This window comes from Solanum lycopersicum, chromosome 6, assembly GCF_036512215.1.
Source record: "Solanum lycopersicum chromosome 6, SLM_r2.1".
NCBI classification, from domain to species: domain Eukaryota; kingdom Viridiplantae; phylum Streptophyta; class Magnoliopsida; order Solanales; family Solanaceae; genus Solanum; species Solanum lycopersicum.
In genome coordinates, this window is record NC_090805.1 from 26,024,498 (window position 1) to 26,042,181 (window position 17,684).

Sequence of the window (17,684 nt, forward strand, 5' to 3'; positions counted from 1 at the left end):
AAGCATACAATTAAGCATATAGAAGACTTGACAATACTACCCAATACATATCATTCGCTATTAAGAGTTTACTATGAAATAGCATAAACCATAACCTACCTCCACCGAAGAATCGTGATTCAAGCAATCTACTTCTCTAATGCTTTTTCCTTTCTCTTCGTTCTTCTTCCTCCCTCGCTCGTTCTCTCTTCTTTTCTTTTTAATTTTTCTCTTCTTTCAAATTCCCTTTGTTTTACTCTAATTACCATATAATTAAGTATAAAAGATGATAAAAGTAACCCACTATTTATTTCAAGGTTATCTCCTTTAACCCCCAAGTAATTGAATTATTAACATTAAACCACTAACTTTATAATCATAAGCAGGAATAGTCCAAAACACCCCTTAAAAACTTTTAACAGAAATCCGACCCAGTCAGGGTTACGCAGCCTGTGACGGTCCGTACTGTAGGCCCGTCACAAAGTTCAGAGAGTTAATTCTGTGGAAAGATTTGTGACGGTCCGTCGTGCAAACGACGGTCCGTCCTGCCATTCCGTCGTGAAGTTCAGAGAGTCGATCTCAGTACCCAAATTTTCAGGGTCTAAGTGTTTTGGAACGAGACCCCCTCGACGGCCCGTCGTACCCATGACGGTTTATCGTGGGATCCGTTGACCTAGACAATTATTACCAGAAATAAACTCTACTGCTCAAACAACTAAACAGGTCGTTACAATAGATACCAATTTACCCATCGTTCGTCCCCGAACGATCACAAGAAGAAAAACAAGGACGAAAAGGAGTATCTGAATCTGTAAATAGGTGTGGATATCTTTCTTGCATATCAGTCTCCTTCTCCCAAGTGGACTCTTCAACTGGTCGATTATTCCATTGAACCTTGATGGATGCAATCTCCCTTGATCTCAACTTGCGGACTTCTCTATATAAAATGGCAACAGGCTCCTCCTCATAAGTTAAATTTTCATCAAGAAGAACTGAATCCCAACGAATGATGTAGTTTCCATCCCCATGATATCTTTTCAGCATAGACACATTAAATACTGGGTGCACTCCTGAGAGCCCTGGGGGCAAGTCTAATTCATAAGCTACCTCCCCCACGCGCTTCACAACTTCAAATGGACCAATGTACCTCGGACTAAGCTTACCTCGCTTACCGAATCGCATCACCCCTTTCATGGGTGAAACCTTCAGCAAGACTTGTTCACCCTCCATAAAATCCAAGTCTCTAACCTTTCGATCTGCATATTCCTTCTGTCTACTTTGAGCCACTAAAAGCTTTTCTTGAATGCATTTCACTTTATCTAACGATTCCCTCAGAAGGTCAGTACCCCAAGGTCTAACCTCAAATGCATCAAACCACCCAATGGGAGACCTACATTTTCTCCCATACAGTGCCTCATATGGGGCCATATCCATACTTGAGTGATAGCTATTGTTATATGAGAACTCTGTTAAGGGTAAGAAGTTATCCCAATGACCACCAAATTCTATCACACATGCACGAAGCATATCCTCCAAAACCTGAATCGTCCGCTCAGACTGACCATCGGTCTGAGGGTGAAATGCAGTACTTAGATCTAACTTAGTACCTAACTCGGCATGCAATGTTCTCCAAAACTTAGAAATAAATTGTGTACCTCTATCTGATATGATGAAAAGTGGAACTTCATACAACTGAACGACTTCTGAGATATAGAGTCTGGCTAACTTCTCTGCATTGTAAGTCACCTTAAACGGAATGAAGTGAGCAGACTTAGTTAATCTGTCAACAATCACCCAAATAGAGTCATACTTACCCATTGTCCTTGGAAGACCAACCACGAAGTCCATTGCAATTCTCTCCCACTTCCATTCAGGAATGGGCATTCTCTGAAATGTCCCTCCAGGCCTCTGATGTTCATACTTTACCTGCTGACAATTCGGGCATTGAGCAACAAAATCAACAATGTCACGCTTCATCCTACTCCACCAGAAATGTTGTTTTAGGTCACGATACATCTTGGTTGCACTAGGATGTATAGAATAGCTTGAACTATGAGCCTCTGTAAGAATAGTGTGAATCAAATCATCGACGCGGGGTACACATACCCTTCCCTTGGTTCTCAAAACGCCTTCCTCATCGATTTTTACTTCTTTAGCCTCTCCTCGCAATACCTTATCTCGAATCTGGATCAATTTCTCATCAGTAAACTGCTTTCCTTTAATCTTGTCAACAAAGGAAGATCTTGCCTCCACATAGGTCAAAAATCCTCCCTTCTCTAGTACTTCCAGCCTCATAAAATCATTAGCCAGAGTCTGAACCTCTCTAGCCAATGGGCGTCTAGAAATCTGCAAGTAAGCTAGACTTCCCATGCTTTCTGCCTTTCTACTTAAAGCATCTGCCACAACATTAGTTTTTCCCGGATGATACAAGATAGTGATGTCATAGTCCTTCAGTAGTTCCATCCACCTCCTCTGTCTCAAATTCAAATCATTCTGAGTAAAGACATACTGTAAACTGCGATGATCTGTATAGATTTCACACTTAACCCCATATAGATAATGTCTCCATTACTTTAATGCAAACACTACTGCAGCCAACTTCAAATCATGGGTCGGATAACTACGTTCATGCACCTTTAATTGCCTCGAGGCATAAGCAATTACATTCTTCTCTTGCATTAGCACTGCACCCAAACAGGAATAGGATGCATCATAATAAACAATGAAATTCTTACCTTCCACTGGCAGGGTAAGAATTGGTGCAGTAGTCAACAAAGTTTTGAGCTCCTGAAAGCTTTCTTCACACTCGTCCGACCATACAAATGGAACACTCTGTTTAGTCAAGTTTGTCGATTGGGAAGCAACAGAAGAGAATCCCTTGACAAATCGACGGTAGTAGCTAGCTAAACCAATGAAGCTCCTTACCTCTGTAACATTAGTAGGTCTTACCCAACTCTTCACTGCCTCAATCTTAGAAGGATCCACCATCACTCCATCCTTAGAAACCACATGCCCCAAGAAGGACATTGAATCTAGTCAAAACTCACACTTTGAGAATTTGGCATAAAGTTTTTTCTCCCTCAACATTTCCAATACAATTCTCAAGTGTTCCTCATGTTCTTTCTTGCTCTTTGAGTATACCAGTATATCATCAATGAATACGATGACAAAAAGATCCAGATGTGGTTTAAAAATCCCATTCATCCAACTCATGAAAGCAGTAGAGGCATTCGTAAGCCCAAAAGACATTACTAAGAACTCAAAATGTCCATACCTGGTCCGAAAAGCAGTCTTTGGCACATCTGTTGCTCGTATTTTCAATTGATGATAACCAGATCTCAAAGCAATTTTTGAGAAGGTACAAGCACCTTGTAACTGATCGAACAAATCATCGATGCGAGGAAGAGGATACTTGTTCTTAATAGTTACCTTATTCAGTTGTCTGTAGTCTATGCACATCCAAAAACTTCCATCCTTCTTCTTCACAAACAAAACAGGAGCACCCAAGGGGATGCACTTGGTCTAATAAAGCCTTTGCTTAACAACTCTTGAAGTTGGGTCTTTAACTCTCTTAACTTAGCGGGAGCCATTCTATAAGGGGGTATGGAAATGGGGCGAGTACCCGGCTGCAGATCAATACAGAAATCAATATCTCTATCCGGTGTCATACCAGGAAGGTCTGCAGGAAACACATCCAGAAACTCACGCACTATCGAAACAGACTCAATTAAAGGTACTTGGGTAGTATCATCTCTGAGGTGTGCCAAGAAAGCTACACACCCTTTACTAATCATTCTCTTGGCACGAAGAAAAGAGATGATACGAACTAGAGTGGAAGTGTAATCAGCCTCCCATACTAACGGATCTGTCCCAGGTTTGGCCAACGTTACAGTTTTAGCATTACAATCTAAGATTGCAAAATTTGGAGAAAGACAAGTCATACCCAGAATTACATCGAAGTCAACCATTTCTAGGATAACCAAGTCTACATGAGTATTTCTCCCCACAAAAGTCACAAGACAAGACCTATACACCTTTTCAACTATCAAAGACTCACCCACCAGAGTAAAAACATGAATAGGCATGTCAAGCAATTCACAATGTAAATCAAAACCAGTAGCAAATGAGAAAGATACATATGAAAATGTGGATCCAGGATCAAATAATACAGAAGCCATGCAATCACAAACCAAAAGATTACCTGTGATAACAGCATCAGATGTCTCCGCTTCAGACCTCCCAGGGAAAGCATAACAGTGGATCCTATCACCTGTCTGCCCGCTGCCCCTACCATGTGGCGCTGCAGTAGTTCCAGTTTGCCCGCCACCCCGGTTGATTTGGTGACCTCCATTACTTTGGTCACCCCGTCCTCCAGAATAGCGGTCTCTTCCATGACCACCTCTACCTCTGACTATTGGGGGTCTGTAACTCTGTTTTGGACAATACCTCCTAATATGTCCAGTCTCCCCACATCCATAACACTCTCTGGGTTCAAACATAGGTCTCTGTGAGAACGACGGAGTCTGGGGATAACCCCCAAACTCAGAGAAGTGTTGACCGGTCTGCGGTGGACCCCCAGCTACAGCCTGCAGTGAAGACTGAATAGGTCGGGCTGGGTAACCTCCTGAACTTTGCCCTCTGGAGTAAGACTCACCAAACTCACCTCCCTTACGAAACTTCTTAGGTGTCGATGCCACGGTGAAGTCGTCTGGCTTCACTCCCTCCACTTCTATCACAAAATCTACCACCTCCTGAAAGGATTTTACTGCAGTAGCTACCTGTACGGCTGGAATCTACAAATCTGACCTCAATCCCTTCACAAAACGGCGAATCCGCTCTTGTGGACTAAAGCAAAGCTGGGTGGCATACCTGGATAGTGCACGAAACTTAGCCTCATAAGCAGTAACGGACATCCTGCCTTGCTCTAGGTTCAGGAACTCATCCCTCCTCCTATCCCTCAAAGTCCGGGGTATATACTTCTCCATAAACAAGCTAGAGAATGATGCTCAAGTCATAGGTGGTGCATGTGCTGGTTGACACTCAACATACGATCGTCACCATATTTTGGCATTTCCCTGAAATTGATATGTTACAAACTCAACACCGAATCGTTCCACTATGTCCATCTTATGTAGCAGCTCATGACAATCAACCAGAAAATCATAGGCATCCTCAGATTCAGCACCCTTGAAGACTGGAGGTTTCAATTTCAAGAACTTAGTGAAAAGTTCGTGCTGATCATTCGTCATTATAGGCCCTGTAGTCAATCGAGGAAACGTGCCTATTTCCAATGAGGCATCCATGCGGGGAGCCACAACAGCTGCATGTTGTACTCCCGGAACCTAAGGTGCTGGTGCAGAAAACACTGGAGGTGTCTGACCTTGATTAGATAACCCGCTAAGATAAACAAGAACCTGATTAATCATCTCTGGGGTAGGTTGGGGTGGTAATTCCTCATTCTGCACTTGTTCATTCTCCCCTTCCTCACACTCTCTTAATAATTCCTCAGTCGGTGGAGGAGTCACCGCCCTAGTACTAGCTGGGCCAGGTGCTTGTCCTCTTCCTCTAGAGGACGTCCTCCCGCGACCTCTACCACGGCCTCTTGCCACTGCTCCTCTTCGAGCTACAGCCTCAGTGGCTGGTTCAGACGCATCTTGTCTTGCCGGTGTGGGTGTTGGCGCAGTTGTTGCTCTAGTTCTAACCATCTGCGAAATAGAGTGAAGATGGTGAGATACCAATTTGTATCACCTAGATACCAATTGGATCCAAGTAATAGCACAAAAGAAAGAAAGAGTGGAATTTTCCTAAAGTCTTATAGCCTCTCAAAGAAAAGTAAAGGCGTCCCCCTACCGTTCCTCAAGACTCTACTAGACTCGTTCTTGTGTGATGAGACAAACGAACCTAATGCTCTGATACCAAGTTTGTCACGACCCAAAACGAGCCGCGAGTGGCACCCACACTTACCCTCCTATGTGAGCGAACCAACCAATCTAAACCCCAACATTTCAACTATAATAAACAGAAAATAATGTGGAAGACTTAAAACTCATTAATATAACCAATAAATAACTCCTAAAATTTAATACTTATTACTCCCAAAATCTGGAAGTCATCACCACAAGAACATTCTATCCTCAAATTACTAAATCTAAGAGTGTCTAGGAAGCTAAATTAAGTAAACAGATGGTCCATGTCCAAACATCAAGGACATCAAGACATAAATGAGAGAGAATCCAGTCCGAGCTAAGAACAATAGCTCACCCTGAAATCTGACGCGATGAAGACTGACTAGAGTTGAGGATGAGTTGAAGTCGATGGCACGTTTGCTGCACTCCACAAATAACAAAGAAGAAAATTACAAGTAGGGGTCAGTACAAGGCACAAGTACTGAGTAGGTATCATCGGCCAACTCAAAATAGAAAGCAATATATATCAGATAATAACATAAAATCGACTACCATACTCAACTGGTGACAACAACAAGTACCATAACCACTGACCCCAACCCAAGCACATCTATGAGGACTCAAGCCTCCACACCATACTCATTTGGGAAAATAGGTTCTTTAAATTGAGTATATTAACATAATTCGAGATTCATTCTCTTTATATCCTGGTGTCGGAACGTGACACTCCGAACCCCTAAAGATTCATTCTCTTTATTATCCTAGTGTCGGAACGTGACACTCCGATCCCCTACTACTACGTGTCGGTTCGTGACACCCGATCCCTTAATTCCTGGTGTCGGTACGTGACACTCCGATCCCCTAATTCTACGTGTCGATTCGTGACACCCGATCCCCTAATCTCAATCTTTTAGTTCATCAAGCCTTCTTTTATACCAAGGCATCATCATTAGCAAGTGGATTTAAGGTTTAAGATTCACAGCCTCATCTTTTCCATCCATTACAATTACATCATCACATCATACAAGCATACAATTAAGCATATAGAAGACTTGACAATACTACCCAATACATATCATTCGCTATTAAGAGTTTACTATGAAATAGCATAAACCATAACCTACCTCCACCGAAGAATCGTGATTCAAGCAATCTACTTCTCTAATGCTTTTTCCTTTCTCTTCGTTCTTCTTCCTCCCTCGCTCGTTCTCTCTTCTTTTCTTTTTAATTTTTCTCTTCTTTCAAATTCCCTTTGTTTTACTCTAATTACCATATAATTAAGTATAAAAGATGATAAAAGTAACCCACTATTTATTTCAAGGTTATCTCCTTTAACCCCCAAGTAATTGAATTATTAACATTAAACCACTAACTTTATAATCATAAGCAGGAATAGTCCAAAACACCCCTTAATAACTTTTAACAGAAATCCGACTCAGTCAGGGTTACGCAGTCATGACGGACCGTACTGCAGGCCCATCACAAAGTTCAGAGAGTTAATTCTGTAGAAAGATTTGTGACGGTCCGTTGTGCAAACGACGGTCCGTCCTGCCATTCCGTCGTGAAGTTCAGAGAGTCGATCTCAGTACCCAAATTTCCAGGGTCTAAGTGTTTTGGAACGAGACCCCCTCGACGGCCCGTCGTACCCATGACGATCCGTCGTGGGATCCGTTGACCCAGACAGATATTACCAGAAATAAACTCTACTGCTCAAACGACTAAACAGGTCGTTACAGAAAAAAACAAAAACAAAGAGGCAAAGGAAAGAGGGAAGAAGAGAAAAGGAAAAAGAACTTCAAACATCATCTGAATTCGAGTCTGATTTTGCTTACGAATTAATAAAGATGGAAAAAAACAAAAACAAAGAGGCAAAGAAAAGAGGAAAGAAGAGGAAAGAAAAAGAAATTCAAACATCATCTGAATATGAGTCTGATTTTGTTGACGAATTAATAAATACATAATCAAAAAAAGCAAAAGGCATTGAAATTGGTACGTCAGAGATACAAGCCACAAATAAACAAAAAAAAGTTCTTAAGGTGGTAAAAAAAATTCAAATTTCAATTAAAATGTACTATTTAAGTGTGTTTAATTTTGATTTTGTTTGTCAATAGTATAGTACATGAAATTTGTATGATTTATATATGAGTTGAGATTTTAGTATTGTATATTATAATTATATATGAATATTGTATGATTTAATGTTGTATGATTTGTGAATATATAATTGGATTACAACAAAGTATGATTTTGATAAATAATAATGTATTAATGTTGTATGATTTTGTGTATAAAATAATTGCTATATTTCATTATAGGAATGTATGCATTAATGTATTAACTTTGTATGCTATGTGTATGAAATGCTATATTGTCTATTACAATATCAATGTATGAATAATGTATTAATGTTGTATGTCATATATTTTTTACTATTATTATAAGTATTACAACAGTATATTTTATGTTTTAATTTTGATGTATGAATTAATATAGTGATATTGTTTGAGTAGTAGTTTTTAGTTTAAAACTCATAAATTTTTTTTTTTTAAAACGTCAAATATGTATTAATATTGTATGCATTGTGTATGAACTGATGTTCAATTTTTTTTATGCTTTGTGTATGAATTGAATTGAATGTCCATTTAACATAGCAATGTATATATGATTTTATATGACATTATATAGTATGATAAACGTATTAATTTAATTTTACCAATTTTAGAGGAGAAAAAGATACAAACACATTTGTCTTCATGTATTAATATGAATGTGTTTGCGGATCTGCTGACCTTCCTAGGTCAAGACAAGTTTCAAAAATTCTTACGAGAAACACCGTTTGAATTTTTTTACAATTTGCATAACATAAAAATCCAATGTCAATTGTTACGACATACATTTCTTCTTGAAACTGAAAATGACAGGGATGACATGTTTGTTATAAATGTAAATGATACAAAGTTACATTTTGGATTAAAGGAATCTGTTGTTGTAACCGGTCTGAAATGTGGACCGATTTCTGATTTTGTATCTGATCCTATCAAAATAATTCATACAAACTTCATACACATTTAATATATCATTCACTAACATATACACTATTTCAATTAAACAAAAAGAATACAGTTTCTGTACAAAATTAATACAATATATATTATAATTTCAAGAGAAACATATAAAAAGAAACATATATTGTAAGTTCAACAAAATATAAACTTTCATACACAATAAATACAAATTTCTTATAAATTTCATACACAATACAAATTTTATATACCTTTCAGACATTATTCATTCATTTGTCATACTTCACCTGTACAAAGAATTATATCTAATTATTATTTATCTAGTTAATAAACATACTGTACGTTTTTCTATTTTCTTCACAAATCAATTAACACACGAATCTTCAATTTAATTACAACTCAAACACATTTATATTTACTTATTGTTTTTCAAAAGATGCTATACGTAACATAATTGTTTATCCAAAAAAAAAAGAACATACAAACTATATTTCATACCTAACAATAATATAAAAATCGAACACTTTTATTCATGTACAAACAACAAATATAATTAAAACCAACAATTCATAATTAAAACAAACAAATCATAGTTAAAACCAATACGATGAATTCCACTTTTCACCATGTTTAATTAATATCGACACAAAGTTCTCCATCAAATCAAACCAAATTGTTTCCAACGCCAAAATTTATTCTACTACGAATAAAAAACGAAACTAAAATCTGCAAATCTCAAAAGAATCGTGCAATTTTGGAAAACAAAATGACTTGTACGTTCATGCCAATCTGATAGAGCTTTTTAAGGAATTAAATCAAAAATTAATATCATTTAAACTAATTAGAGAAAATTAAGGCAACTAACTAATCTAAAAGTTTTTAAAATCCCTTAATACATGCTAATTTATTAAGGGTAATTAAATAATTATATTTAATTTATTTAATAAAAGATCCCATTTTCCATTATTAATTTGTCCTTTTTTTAATTTATTTTTTTATTTTAACAACTCTTTTTAATAATTTAAAATTAACATTATATTTTTCTTTTTAAGTACTATAGCTTGAGATATTAAATGTTATACAATGAAATTCAAACTCTAATGCTATAACTTGAGAATATTATTATAGAAAATGTTATACCTAATTTACACATAATACACCTCATAGCAAAGACAAAAAAAACCTTACTAAATGCACAGTGAACTTCAAATTGCTATCTAAAACATTTATTCTAGCACTATCAACAAGTAAATTTATGTGCTGATGTTAGATGCCGAGAAGTTAACTTCTACCTAACCTAAAATCTAATATCTTAAGGAAACCCAAAAGTAATGAACTTTTATCAAGCATGATTTCTAAATAATCTATACACTAAACTCGAGCAATGAATACCACAATCAATATGAAGAGATGCATCAAATCACTAATCAAACACTTGAAATCTGAAAAAAAAAATTACTACTAATTCAGCGACAAAAATAGGAATTCGATGGGTGCAAATAATAGGAGTTTAAAGCATGTTATTATGATCAACTTGTCCATATTTAAGCTATTGTTTCAAAAGGTTTCCTATTACTGATAAGCATTTGAAGCAAACCAATTATGAATACATAAAGCCACGATTAAACTCCCAAGTTATGAACCACAATGTATAAGATAGCTTTAAGAACAAGAAATACAGACAACAGAGAAAATACCAAATCGGATAATAGTCCACGAGGATTTATATCACAAAATCCAAAACACTCAAATGAATTCGACTAGACACACAACTTATAAGATCTAGAGGGAGATTAAGAACACTATATATCAACAGCGGATTAAAGGAAATATGACTCCTATACTATATTTAACAGTGAAGGGTTAAAGGGATACAATTCTTAACAAATTAATTTAAAGATCCAAACACTTGTGTCTTTAGCAATCAAATAAGAGATGGCAGCCGAAGATAACAAACATCACAATAAGCTCTAGGACAAATTCTCATGTAGACATGGATCAACGATCTAAAAACATTATTCAAAACTTACTCTAAATAGCTACTTTCGACCCAAAGTAGACATAGTTGAGACCTACACCAACTCACTTAGATATCTAGTATGAAAGAGATGGTCAAGCAAATTCACAAGGCACCCCTAATCTCGGCAAGATCAAAGCTAGTACAAAAAAAGGGTTTCAAAATTAAGATGAAACTCGAGGAACCAATTTCTTACATTTACTCATCTAACAGTGACATAACTGCATTAGAATTGAGGAGAAAGAGAAAGGAAAAACAAATTTTTATTAAAGTAACAGGTAAACAAATAGAAAGAAATGTTGAAAACTGAACAAAATCATGAATGAAGCGCACTCGACTAAACAGATTTGAAGCGTACTACATCACAAACATACCAACAACCTTGTTGCAACGAAATAAACTTAAGAGGTGAAATGGAGAATCAACCATACTAACTCTAAAGCAACAAAGTTTTCGACTCATATCAACAGGAATCTAAGGGAAATCCTTTAAAAGTAACACGTTAAGCATACACCAGTTGCCACTACCCAATGCTAGATGGCAAAAATACAACAACAAAACAGCAATCTTAAACGCTGCGTAAAAGAATAAATAAATAAAAATAAATATGAAAAAAACGTTAGGGAGGTTGAACTGACTTCCACAACTAAAGATGAAGCAATGACGGAAACTCGAATTCCAAACAGAGGACTCAGAAACTCAGCTACCGTCCTAATTTCTACTTTGATTTCTTTTGACTATGCTTGATGAATTTCTTTTCGTAATTTCTTTGCTCACTATTTCAAGCCAGCTTTTCCAATTTTTCCTCTAAACTTTTCTCCACATTTTTCCTACTTTCTTCCTATTTTTCCACTAGTCAAAATAAAAACCAACCCCAAAAAATCAAGAAGGATGAGCTATTTATAGATGAAAATAAGGAGAAAAAGGGAGGGAATCGAGTTAGAAGGGCCCAACTCCAAATTCAAAATCCCAACCTCTTTCAGAAATTAAGGGAGACACATTTTCATGAAGTTTTCACCTCATTCCACAAGAGAAAAGTAAGACGAACGGCTTTGATCGATCCATTGTCCTTGAGAGCTACGTGGAGCGATCCCGCAGCCACAAGGACGAAACGTGTCTGCCTCAAAGCTGGAACAGTACTAGGCGCACTGTTGGTCGAGAGAAAGAAAGAAGACGACAAGGAAAAGCCTGCACTTGTACGCATACTGGTGCTGCTGCTTTCCGTCTGCGTCGTTGTTTACGCGCTGCCATTCCTGTTAAACGTGAAGAACGTTGATGGATTCACGTTTTGGGGGAGTTCGGAACCTAAATAAGCTACAAAAATATAAAAGTAATCAAAATAAGTCACTGTTTTAGTATGTAACTAAAATAAGCTTAGTGGAAGAAAAAGTTCCACTTTATCCAATTCTCTAATGTTTTCCGTTAGTGTCATAACGTGTATTTTTAATATAAAATGGAACTTTTTCTTACACTTTTTTCTTCCACTTTATAAAGTGTAATTTTTTTTCTTCCACTTTATAAAGTAGATCTTCCACTTTGTAAAAAATTGAAACTTTAAATGGTATGCCTTGTAAAAAATTAATTGGATATATACCATTGTGTTTGGAAGGACAATTATAATAAACAGTATTTCTGTCGTATATAATTTCACCATCCCAATAAATTGAAACTTTAATTTTAGGTGTAGAAGACAATTTTTTTTGAGATTGAAATGAAGAAAAATAGAAGACTTTATGTTGTAGGTGCTATCAACTATGTTTAAACGTCCTTTAATAGAGATTGGAAGATTTTTCAAAATAAAATACATAATATAACTCTTTTTTTGTTCTTATGATATGTCAAATCATATGATCGTATGACAACACTGAAAAAGCTTCTTCAAAACGTGCAAAAATATTCCTCTTATAAAGTGTAAGATTTTCTTCCACTTTGTAAAGTGGAAGAAAAATTTTCACTTTATAAAGTGGAAGAAAAAGTTCTGTTATATATTAAAATATACGTTATGACACTAAAGTAAAACGTTTAGAAAATTAGATAAAGTGAAATTTTTTCGTCCACTAAGCTTATTTTAATTACATACTAAAATAGTGGCTTATTTTGGTCACTTTTATATTTTTGTGGCTTATTTAGGTTCCAAACTCCGTTTTAGAAGCTTATGAGTCTCTCTTCGTGAACAAAGTTGGGTCAGGTTGGGTATAGAGGGAAAGGTGGGCTAATTTGGGTATTGTTGTATTATGAGTTGGGAAAATTAAAGGAGTTGGAATTGAGTGGCCCCAAAAAAGTGGGTTGGATCCTGCAGCTAAGAATTGTTATAATGTTGGTTTCCAATTTATCAAATATAGTATATTTGATCATGTTGTTGTCAAAAGTGTATGTAAATTTAAAGTTTAAATTATACACTAATATGTATGTTTAAAACAAAACAAGTATCATTTTGACTGGTTTGCATTTTATAGTTACAATTATTTATCAAGTAGAATTTATGTTTCATGTATCATGTTAAAGTTTGTTGCTGCTATAAAGTATCAAGTAGACTGACTTATAACTGTAGTTACACTTATGTATCAAGTACAACTTTGCATTTTTGTATCATGTTAGGCTATAAATTTTCTATTAAGTATCATTTTGACTGACTTATGATATGTTGTTAGAATTATGTATCAAGTTTTGTTTTTGCATTTTATGTATCATGTTAAGCTTGTTGGTTCTATTAAGTATCAATATCACTTTTTTCAATTGCAGAATATGAATTATGTGGTTAAACAGATTCCAAAACACTCTCTTAAGTTTGGTTGTACTTACAAATCAAATATCTTAAGAGACTTAGAGTTATCAATCGGGGTTGAGGGTATCGAATTATTTAGGAATACTATGTTTGAATCATATATGAATATTTTTAAATGTAACTACCAAGGTCAGATCACCAAGTGTTACTTCTTTTAGAGATGGAGCAAGACAATTCAGCCGAGGAACTTCACATTCGACATGCTAAAGGAAATATCTTAACCTTTACTATGAAATATTTCCTTTAGCATGTCGAATGTGAAGTTCCTCGGCTGGATTGTCTTGCTCCACATCTAAAAGAAGTAAACACTTGTTGATCTGACCTTGGTAGTTACATTTAGGAATATTCATATATGAACCAAATATAGTATTCCTAAATAATTTGATACCCTCAACCCCCATTGATAACTCTTAAGTCTCTTAAGATATTTGAATTATAAGTACAACCAAACTTAAGAGAGTGTTTTGGAATCTGTTTAACCACATAATTCATATTCTGCAATTGAAAAAAATGATATTGATATTTAATACAACCAACAAGCTTAACATGATACATAAAATGCAAAAACAAAACTTGATACATAATTCTAACTACATATCATAAGTCAATGGAAATGATACTTAACAGAAAATTTATAGCCTAACATGATACAAAAATGCAAAGTAGTACTTGATACACAACTGTAACTATACGTTATAAGTCTATCTACTTGATACTTTATATCAACAACAAACTTTAACATGATACGTGAAAAATAAATTGTGCTTGATACATAATTGTAACTACACAATGCAAACCAGTCAAAATGATACTTATGTTAATTTAAACATACATATAATTCTATAATTTTGAAATTAAAATTACATACACTTTTGACAACAACATGATCAAATATACTATATCTGATAAATTGAAAAACAACATTATATGCTATGGGTTATAATTGATACAGGAAATCAACATTATATGCTTATTAAAGATCTAATAAGCATAAAATCCAAAAAGAGGCACATGCAAAGACACCCAAGAAGAAGGGCAGCTGGGTTTTGACCTTTTTTTTTTTTTAACTTTAACTTATTTATACATTAGTCATACTTAATAAACAAAATGTACAAAAAAATAGGATTTTCTTTATCAAATGAATAATCTAAAAAATATAAAATATTTTTTATGATAATACAGAAAAGTCATTGCATGTGACCAAAAAAAATTACAAAAAATAAATAAAATCGAAATACGTACCGGTGGCAGTGGAGGTCTGGATATGGCGATTGCAAGCTTTCTACCCCTCTTCTTGGGTGTCTTTGCATGTGCCTCTTTTTGTGTTTCATGCTTCTTCGAACTTCGCTTATCTACTGTTAGAAGATTATGCAAGCTCTTAGACTCGTTTTCAACCAATTTTGGATCCTCAGAAATATAGATTTTTTTAGAGTTTGAAGTGACTATTGAGTAATCGCAATACTAAATGACGGATGATCCATGAATTATTAGAAAAATAGAAGAATAAAAAGGCATAATCGCAGAAGAACACAATACCTTTCAAGAATCATGGACGAAAATAGCGGACAGAGAGCACCAATTTTGAGTTTCAAAATTGAGAAGATGAAAGGTTGAGAAAGTGATGCCTTAATATTGGGAGTGGAGTAAATGGGTTTTGTTATTTGGGGAAAATAAAAAGTAAAAAATTAGGGGTAAGACTTAATTGGTTAGGATTCTAATTTATTTGGGGAAAATAAAGAGTAAATTCATGCATCATATTTAATTAGTTAAGATTCTAATTTAATAATGTATCCACCAGATTAGATTTAGGGAAAATAGGAATTTTAGTATTTTTTAAAAATATAAGGGAAATATGGAGAATATGTAAACTTAAGTTGTATATTCAGGTAATTAATCCATAAATATATTGGACTGGAAAAATGGGTTATTTGGTAAAGGAGAAATGGGTTGGGCATGATTTGGGAGGAGAAGGAGATGGGTTGGTTGAAATTTTAAAGAAACGGCTCAAAAGCTTGCTCTTTTGATGGATTTAAGATCTTGGCGGAAAATTGTAATTAAACAATGACTAAATTCGGCTAAAACTTAAACAAAATGAGTTAATGTAAATTAATTAATGAGCCTCTTAATTTTAACGAAATAAATTAATAACTTAATTTTAGACTAATTAATTTAGAGATATAAACTTTTATATAACTAAAATAATTATCCAAAAATTTAATTAAAGCAAAATATTGTTGATATGATTTTAGAATAATCATAAAATATAATAATCATATACATAATTAAGCAAAACACATATTATATATATATATATATATATATATCTTTAAAAAAATTAAAATTAATTATTTTTAATTGTTTGAAAATCGAAGAAGCTCGAAATGATTAATTTATATGATGGAGGTTTAAAATTGGGTGTCAACAACAGCAACACAACAAGAAAACACACTCACAAAGCAACAAAATTCTTTTTTTATTGAAAAAGTCAATGAAATTTTCTTTCTTGTTACCAAATAGCGCATTAATATTAAAGTGAAGAAGCATATGTTAGAGTGAGTGAGTAAGAGTGTGATTAACCGTGTGAAAGGGTGTAAGCGTGAGGTGAGTATTAAGAATGTGTAAGAGTGTTAAACCATCTCAAGGTGAGTAAGATGAATAAGAATATCTTTCTTATATAATATAAGAGAGGTGTCAAATTATAGGAAAGAAAATATTTTAGGGATCAATTATAAAATTATTATTCCTTGATTAAAGGAGGGTCAAATCAGATTTATTTATTTTTTTACCAAATAAGCACAAGTAAGAAATTGGTATCGCTTAATTTAAACAAAGGAAAAAATGTCAATAAGCAGCGATGACATAATTATTAAATAAAGGAAATAAATGTATATGAATCACGGGTCTTACCTGCCTTTACATACTATTTTATGCCATATCAAAACAAGTAAAAATTAACAAACTTTAAGCTAAACAAGAAAGAAATAAGTAAATTAAGGTTAACTTAACAACTCGATCCAAAATCTGGCAAACCGTAGTTATAATAGGCAAGACAAAAATCGATTGAATTAAGATCGAATCGAATTTGATTAACAAGAAAAATTGGTTAACAATTAATCTATATACAAACAGTAAGCCAATAATCAAAATAGACAGACAACTTGATATAATTAAAAAAAGAAATGATTTAATCACTGATTACAGATACATAAAATAGCATGCTAGAGTTCACCATAAGCAATGAGATACTAATATATACAGTAAAAAATTACATAAATATCAAAGAAATTAGCTGGAATAAAAGGTGTTATCTCAATTGATCAGTAAAAGAATAATAAACGGTCTTACTTTTAAGAATAAATTATCTTCAGATACTAAATTAAGAAAAATGAAATCTATCTATAATAGACATGTATAGGATGATTGTTCTTAAGAATGAAAGTAATAATCAAAATATCTTAAAAGAGAAAACTAACCCCGGAGGAATCCTAACAAGATCCGTCTTTAGTAGATCAAAATCTCAACTTCGAACCGATCAAATCTGTCGTCAAACGTTGATCGTTATTGTCATTAAACTCGTTGCTTCTCACCATAGCTAATGTTGTTGTGGTTTTCGCCGGAGGTCGCCTGGTCACTGTTGTCCTCGTCGGCTGTTGGAGTTGTTCTTGTTGTTATCGTTGTCAGCTTGCTATTGTCGCTGATGGCTAAAGATGCTGCCGTACTGGAGGCTTTCCAGTGGCTGCTGATCTGGCGTAGAGAAAAGGAGACGGGCGCAAGAGGAAAACAGAGGAGAAGAGAAAGACGAGGAGAGGGAGACGACTGCCATTGCAGGTGGCTCAAGAACACGCGATGCGGGGGTTTGACCACAGCCTGCTGGACGGAGAAAAATGGAGAAAAGAGAGGGAGAGCAAAAGAAAAATATTAGGGTTTAGGATCCTTTGATGTTAAAATAAGAAAGAGGTACTAATAAATCTAAA

The 17,684-nt window shown here is 34.8% G+C and overlaps 1 long non-coding RNA gene across 1 annotated transcript; it reads right to left on the reverse strand.

The window, feature by feature from the left end:
- Window positions 1–8,922: 8,922 nt before the first annotated feature.
- Window positions 8,923–17,676, reverse strand: LOC109120538 (uncharacterized). The gene is made up of 3 exons (XR_002028028.3): window positions 17,184–17,676; window positions 14,953–15,065; window positions 8,923–12,239 (listed from the first exon to the last, which is right to left on the reverse strand). It is a non-coding gene; the product is annotated as an uncharacterized lncRNA (long non-coding RNA).
- Between the last annotated feature and the right edge of the window lie 8 nt (window positions 17,677–17,684).